The 7726-nt window shown below is 39.4% G+C and overlaps 1 non-coding gene across 1 annotated transcript; it reads left to right on the top strand.

Annotated features, from left to right (window-relative positions):
• Window positions 1-7104: 7104 nt before the first annotated feature.
• Window positions 7105-7211, top strand: LOC141640559 (small nucleolar RNA R71). The gene has a single exon (XR_012543054.1). It is a non-coding gene; the product is annotated as a small nucleolar RNA R71 (small nucleolar RNA).
• Window positions 7212-7726: the final 515 nt, after the last annotated feature.

The raw sequence follows: 7726 nt of genomic DNA, 5'->3' as shown, positions 1-7726 counted from the left end.
ATTTATTGAAGAATAATACTTCTAATTGATTACTTTAAATGCTTGGATTGCATAATTGGATTGCTTGCCAGGCAGGATAACTACTCAACTCGTTTTCTTTTGTGGGTTTGAATGGATGCGTAAATTATTATTGTTTTATTGGATTGGATTATTCGTATTGGCATACTATTTTATCGGTTATCCTCAGTCTCGGACTGAGACGACGTTTGTGTTTATATTGTGGGACATAATATTGTTATGAGATTATGCTCAGTCTCGGACTGGGACGACAGTGAGTTATGAGATTACCCTCAGTCTCGGACTGGGACGACGTTTGTGCTTATCCCCGGGCCAGGAGTTGGCGGGACGACGGTGTGGTGGAGACTCGGTCACGGACCGGGACGACTAGTGTGGATATGATGGGAATCGGTGGTGGTATTATTTATTCCACGTGCTTACATCTATTAAGTTTGTATATTTAATGTTGTGTGATTATCCTACTCAACCTCGTGGTTGACAGTGTATTCGTGAACACCTGCGGTGAACCATAATGGGGAGCAGATTTGACAGATACTAAAAATTAGCTGACTTGGGAGCATTGGGACGTGAGCTCGACTTGGACCATAGTTGCTGTCTAGATCACTTAGTTGACTTGTACAACTTTATTTATGTAATTTCCGCTGCGTAGTATATTGTAATGTTAAGGGTTAAATTTAATCGATTGGCAATGTAATAACCCATTATTTCAGTTAAAGTTATTAAAGTACTTTGGTTTGTTTTAATTTGTATCATTTACTTCGGGCAACCGAGATGGTAGCGCTCTCATTTACTTGGGATGTCTAGCTAAAGACTCCTGAATAAATGAGGGTGTTACAATCGCGGAATTCCCCTTCTTGCCTAGACTAGAAGAAGGATCGTCCCTTCTCTACCATGCACAAAAGTGGATATGATGGAAAAGGGATCAATAGATTTTGAGTTTCATATGGGAGTTTGCTTTTGTTGTTGTTTTTCCCACCAATTTCTTGTGGCATTAACACTTTTGAGAACACTTTCTTCTTGCCATTTCTTTTGATGTTTGGCATTTCAATACTTGACAATTTTCAACTTTTCTTTGCATTTCTTTTTGAACATTTTCAAAGCTACCCCATTTGTAGGAAGGGTGCTTATATTTGAATCTTTTTAGGAGTTTTCATTTTTATTACTCCTCTTTTCTTTTGATGCAATTGCAAACTTTTTGACTTTTCATTTCATTTCTTGAACTCAAATTTGAACAATTTTTGTGCCAATCCCTTTGATGACAAAAATGTCGTAGAACATGGATTATGGTTGCATGGTTTCAAGGGTCACCTTGGAATAAACGGTATCCAAGGAGTTATCACACCACAAGGTACTCTTGACTACGCCTTAATCCATGGGTCAAAGGATACTAGCATGACACATCCTAGGGTGTTTTACAAGCATTCTAACAAGCAAAGTCTTAAGAAGAAAAAGTATCTACAAGGGCCTTATATACACTTGTCAAGCTTCCCAAATAGACGGTTTCACAAAAAGTTTCCTAACATGCAACTATATGCCATGATGCAACTAACATTTATACATCCTAATGCATATGCTTCTACCAACTAGTATGCCAAATAATCTAAATGAAATCCTATAATCACATTGTTTATACCACATCAATCAAAATAAAGCCACATAGTCATTAACATAAAGAGGGAAAAGGAGATTGGAAAGATCATACCAGCGGTCTTCTATATCCTCATGTCTCGGATGTGGCGTAGTCGATCAATGTGAAAAAGGATGAACAAACACAAAATATACAAAACAATATATACAAGACTACACTACAAAGGAAATAAACATGTTTTTGAGTTTTTCAATTTTTCAAATTTTTATGGTTTTTATGTTTATGAAACAAAAAGACATGCTTTTGAATTTTTCAAAAAATTTCAATTTTTATGCATTTTTGGAATATAAATTCTCATCCCCTACTTTATTTTGGACATTGTCCTCAATGTACATGTAGGAGTAGGAATGAAAAAGAAAGTACATGTTTTTTGGATTTTTCAATAAATGCAATAATATGAGTGAATACGTGCTCTAACTAAATGCAATTCTATATGACATATATAACAAATAAATGCAATCTAAACTATATTATATGATGCATGAGTTTTTGTTATGCTGGAGAGCATAATTTAGATTAGCTCCCAATGCATATGCATAAACTTCCCCAAACTAAAATAGACACTATTTCTAATGTCAAAAACTGGGGGAGTTCATGCATAAAAATGCTATGCATGTAACTTTAAAATTTGTCATTTTGGATTTTGAAAATGGGAACAATAAAATGAACACCTCAATAGAACCGAGGTGTTAGTCCTCTAGTGTTTCTAGGACTCCACAAATATGATCAACATAAGAATAAAAACAAGAGAAGTAGACAAACCGTAGATAAGGTGTAGGAATGTAGGATCCTCCCAAGAGTTTGCTAGTCCTTGCCCATTGCGTCATCATCATCAACCTCCTCACTTGAGGCATCATCAACCTCCATGGATGTGGAGTCATTTCCACTCTCACTTTCACTTCCTTCCTCTTCATCCTCTTCATTCTCTTCTTCTTCTTCTTCACCTTCTTGCTCATCACTCTCATCAACAACCATCTCCTCTTCACCCGGTCTACCACCTCTAGAAGAGCTAAGAAAGAAGACCTCTCTATCCGCCCAACTAGGAGGGGCGGATATTGTGCTTTGTAGGCATTGACCCTATCTTCATAAGCTTGTTTATGCATTTCCTTCATCAATAGAGTCAAGTAATCGTTTCCCGCTTTAGCATTTTCGGGTTTGAACTCGAGGTAGGTGAATGGATAAGGTGGGGTGATAATGGAAGAGGAGGGCTCGGCAATTTCTTCCCCTTGGTGTTGAATAATAAATTCGGCTTCCTCGGAGAGTGGGAGAAGGTAATTCGGTCTATGAACATTCAAGCGGCAAATCTTGCTAGGCAATGTGAAGGATTTAGCATCATTTGTCAACCACCCAAATTTGTTGTCAAGAGTATCATTCTTGACCCATTTGAACTTTTGAACCATGGTGTGCAAATCAATAATATGGCCTCCCTTTACCGGTGTATATGTATCATTTTTGTTGAAATCCCGGTTAAAGTGCTTAGCCAAATAAGTCACTAATCCTCCATTGACAATAAAGGCCGCGCCTACTTTGCCACAATCAACATTAAGCCATCTTTCAATCAAAAGTCTTAAAGCATTGTATGGCTTGGTGAACTCTCTTCCAATGTTCAAAGTAGACTCAAGAAGAATAAAGTCAACTTCGGTGAGATGATTTGTACCTTTCCTAGCTATCAAAGTATGCCCAATAACCTTGTGCCATATTCTTATGCCCGGATGGTGGACAAGAAGAGCACGACAATCATGATAAGATGTGAATTCTTTTCCGTAAATGGCCTTCCATAGAGGAGCGGGGTCATACTTGATAGGCTTCTTTGTAAAAGTCGGGTTATCACTAAGGCCAAATATTTTACCAATTTCGTCATAAGATAAGCATCTATCCACATCCTCGAGACGGAACTCAATAATGGTTCGGGTCTCCACCTTGGTGACTTTCAAAGAGCTCAAAAACTCTAAGGTAAGGGAAGAGTAAGTCAATTATTGCATTTCAAACAATTTACTCAATCCCATAGACTCGAAAAAGGTCTTTGTTTGCTCAAGGATACCCAATTTCGACAATGTATCTTGACAAATGAATTTGGTAGGCAAGATAGTTTTCTTAGCAAAGGAAATAAATTTCTTCCTATGGGAGTCGGAAGTGAAAATTACCTCCGGATAATCGGCTAGTTGTTCAATGACCGGAGTACGTAGCTTCCATAGGAGGATTTTGCTCTTGAATCTCCAAACTTGCATTATGCACTACCAATGCCTTTGATGCTTGCTTATCAAGAAGAGCTTGTTGTCTCTTAGAAAGGTTCTTCTTTTGGGGTGCCTTGCTTCCACCTTTTGTTCTTGCCATACTCCTTTGCTTAGTAACACCCAAGAAAGCTTGAAATCTTCAATTTCTAGTAATACCCAAATCGATTTAGGATAGATGAATGTTGCCTTGTATCCCAAAAATCGACTCAAAACTTGAAGATTTTGGTGTTTTTAATCACTTGTTGTTGCTAAAGGAGTGATTTATTTTTTTGTTTTGAGGAAGTTTGAATTTGATTTGGTTGATTTTGGTTGAGAAATTTGGTTTTTGTTGATGGAGAGGATGAGGGTTTTGGGGTTTTGGGTAGTGTTTATGTTTGAATGAATGAAAATGAATTGGTAAAAGGGGGTTTAAAGACCCGTTGGATTTTGAAAAGCACAGGGGAGACGAGCGGGCAAGCCTCGGGACGCTCAGATTCTTTGATTTCTGGGTTCAGGAAAAGACGCCTGGGGACGAGCGTCTCGAAGGCAAGACGAGCGGCTTCTTGAGCTAGGACGAGCGTCCTATGCTGGAGACGCTCAGATTCCTTTCCAGGGAGAAATCCCAAAAATTGACAAAGTAAAGACGAGCGTCCTGGCTGAGACGAGCATATTCCTTGCTGGGACGCTCGGATTCTCAGTCAGACCCAAAAATTATTTTTGCAGCTTCACAAGACGAGCGTCTTATGCCCTGGACGCTCGGGTTCACTTCAAGACGAGCGGATCCCCTTCTGGGACGCTCGGATTCTGCCTCTTGCACACGGATTCAGGTCCATCCGTGGGTGCTTCGTAACCCGTGTCATTCATTCTTCAATTCTTTTGTTCTTCAATGTAGGGGCACTTCAAAGGCATGAATAGCCTAGGCAATTGCTATCCCCACACTAAGGCAAAACACTACACACCAATAAACTCATAAGTCCCTCCCTCACTTCTCTCGAAAATGATGAAAATCTTGATCAAGGCATAAAAATGTAAATCCAAAATTGACAAAAATGCAATACAATAATTAAAATGCAAGTTAGGGAGTTAGAATATTTACAAGTGGTAGTTTAGGGAGGACTCCACCAAACTCTAATCCAATAATAAGATGTCAAGGGGCATGTTCAAGGTGTTGTTGATGTTGCTCAACACCTTGAAGAAGTAGTCGAAAGCTTGTTCATTGTCATGATAAAGATCTTCAATAGACCTTTGCACTTGTTGTTCTCCATGATGGTCTTGGGTCATAGCATTACTGATATAGGGATTGAATATCCCTTTAAACTCATCATCCCAAAGACCGTATATTTCGTCAACTTGATCACTAAAAATGTCTTGAGTTGATGAAGACAACTCTCCTTCTTTCTTATCTTGGCCAATGAGGCCTTCTTCTTCACTTGTCATGGGTGAGCTTTTTAAGCTCTCTTTGTTGCAATTCCCTTTCTCTTTGGATGGAGCGTCATCCACTTTCTTCTTCCATTGAAATGACAACTTCTTCCTATCATCTTTCCGGCTATAGTGATCAACCATAAAACATGGTTCATGCAATCGGGGAGCTCTCATTGTCTTGTCAAGATTGAAAGTGATGGTTTCATCTCCCACTTCAAGGGTGAGCTCTCCATGTTTCACATCGATCACCGCTCCCGCGGTATGCAAGAAAGGTTTTCCTAAGATAATAGGAATATTGGAGTCTTCTTCCATGTCAACAATAACGAAATCCACCGGGATGAAGAATTTGCCAATTCTTACGGGAACATCTTCCCATACCCCTAAAGGTGTCTTTGTTAATCTATCCGCCATTTGAAGCGTGATTTTGGTGCATTTGAGCTCTCCCATTCCTAGCCTCTTGCTTACCGAATATGGCATGACACTAACACTTGCCCCAAGGTCACATAAAGCTTTGTTGATTGTAGTGTCACCAATAGTGCATGGAATGGAGAAACTTCCCGGATCCTTGACCTTTGGAGGTGAACTTCCTTGAAGGATGCTACTACTCACTTTAGTAAAAGCAATAGTCTCAAGCTTCCGGATGGATTTCTTCTTTGTAAGAATATCTTTCATATACTTTGCATAGGCCAGAACGTGATTGATTAATTCCGTGAATGGAATCGAGACTTCTAAATTCTTCACAATCTCCATGAATTTTCCAAGTTGGTCATCGAACTTAGGCTTAGCTTGACGACTTGGAAAAGGAAGTCTAATCACAATAGGCTCCTTCTCTTTGGCCTTTTCTTCATTCTTCTTTGAAACTTCTTGAATGGTGGGTTCTTCTTCCCTAGAGTTTTGCACAACTCTTTCCTTGTCACTAGTCTCCACAATGTCATCCTCAACTTGATTCTTTGGCTCTTCATAGCTTGTACCACTCCTCAAGTGGATGGCACTCACCGATTCATGTCTTGGGGATTACTTTGAGGTGGTAATTGCCCCTTTTGTTTTTGAGAGCTAGAAGATGCTAATTGAGTCATTTGGGTTTCCAACATTTTTGTGTGGGCTAGGATGTTGTTGATGGTGATGTATTTTGCTTGGCTATCTTTTTGCATTTGAGTGAAAAATTCTTTTTGGTTCTTTTGCATATGGAGGACCGCTTTTTGAACATCAAAACCTTGGTCATTTGATTGAGTGTATGGAGTTTGATTTTGATAACCTTGGTTTTTGTTGTAAAAGGGTCTTTGATTTTGGTTTCTCATTGGAGGTGGGGTGTATGTTGTTTGAGGGTTTTGAACATTTTGGCTTTTGTATGAGAGATTTGGATGGAATTTGGTGTTTTCATTGTAATAGTTGGAATAAGGGGTACCACTCTTGTATGCTTGGTCATGTCCAAAAGTTCCACAATTCTCACATATTCCACTTGGAATTGATGAAGATGCCACCATGGCATTAACATGTTGCTTAGGTGATTTGGAGGCTTCTTCAAGCTTAGCCATAGCCTTCTCAAACTTCAAGTTGATGGTATCAATATGAGCACTAAGTTGAGCACCCAATTGAGTAATAGAGTCCACTTCATGCTTTCCTCCTCTAGTAGCTTTCCGAGGTCTACTATATTGTGAGTTATGGACCGCCATTTCCTCAATCTTGTTCCATGTTTGATTATCGTCAACTTCGGTGAACATACCATTTGATCCCATGTTGAGAATGTTTCGGGAGTCTTCATAAAGACCATTCCAAAATTGTTGTACTAAGAACCACTCGCTAAGTCGATGATGAGGACATGACCGACAAGTTCCTTTGAATCGCTCCCAAGCTTCATACAAAGATTCTTCGTCCCTTTGTTTAAATCTCGTGATTTGGGCTCTTAGCATGTTAGTCTTTTCCGGAGGCTAGAACTTTTTGTAGAAAGCAAGTGCCAATTTCTTCCAAGAGTCAATACCAAGAGTAGCTTTATCAAGGCTCTTTAACCATTGTTTCGCGGTACCAATCAAAGAAAAAGGAAATAAGACCCATCAAATTTGGTCTTTAGTCACTCCGGTTTGTGAAATCGCATCACAATATTGACAAAAAGTCTCCATGTGAGAATGAGGGTCTTCACTAGGCATCCCCCCAAATTGGCTTCTTTCGACTAATTGGATAAATGCGGATTTTGCAATGAAATTACCGGTCAAGTGTTGTGGTGTGGGAGTACCATTGGGTAGGTTCTCCTCGGTTGGTACGGAATGTGATGAAAACTTAGGCATTGTGGGTTGATTTTGTGGTTGATTTTGTGTTGGGTTCTCCTCTCCTTCTCTTGCAAAAGGGTTGATGAACTCAATAGTATTTGGTTGAATATCCACAACCTCACCAATACCTCTCAAAGTAGTTCTAGCAAGTCTTCTATTGG

This window comes from Silene latifolia, unplaced genomic scaffold (assembly GCF_048544455.1).
Source record: "Silene latifolia isolate original U9 population unplaced genomic scaffold, ASM4854445v1 scaffold_88, whole genome shotgun sequence".
Classification (NCBI taxonomy): Eukaryota; Viridiplantae; Streptophyta; class Magnoliopsida; order Caryophyllales; family Caryophyllaceae; genus Silene; species Silene latifolia.
The sequence above is the reverse complement of the archived record's forward strand: the minus strand, read 5'-3'. Positions and strand labels throughout refer to the sequence as shown.